The sequence below is a fragment of the Myotis brandtii genome, unplaced genomic scaffold, assembly GCF_000412655.1.
Source record: "Myotis brandtii unplaced genomic scaffold, ASM41265v1 scaffold833, whole genome shotgun sequence".
Lineage (NCBI taxonomy): Eukaryota > Metazoa > Chordata > Mammalia > Chiroptera > Vespertilionidae > Myotis > Myotis brandtii.
In genome coordinates, this window is record NW_005371384.1 from 749,294 (window position 1) to 749,559 (window position 266).

Sequence of the window (266 nt, forward strand, 5' to 3'; positions counted from 1 at the left end):
AGTGGCGAGCCCGAGGAGTGCGACCCTCGACAGAGAGGAGGACCACGGCTGAGCGCGGACGCCCGGCTGCCCCGGGCGCAGGGAGGGGGAAGGGGCTAATTGTTTCGGGCGGTTTTCCCGGATTTACCTATAAGCACGCGCACGGCACGCAGCCCTCCTCCCAGGTCCCCGAATCCGTCCGCCAGCTGCGGTGACTACAAGAGGGGGGGCTGACGGAGGGGATGCTCACCTCGGGGTTCCTCTGGCCGCCGCTCCGAGCCGGATCG

General features: G+C 69.2%; 1 protein-coding gene across 1 annotated transcript in view; it reads right to left on the bottom strand.

Moving 5' to 3' along the window:
• Window positions 1-260, bottom strand: part of CTIF (CBP80/20-dependent translation initiation factor) — a 257,814-nt gene extending 257,554 nt beyond the window's left edge. Inside the window, exon 1 of the mRNA XM_005884497.2 lies at window positions 230-260. The gene's annotated coding sequence lies outside the window, so the exon portion shown is untranslated. The remainder of the gene's footprint in view (window positions 1-229) is intronic.
• Window positions 261-266: the final 6 nt, after the last annotated feature.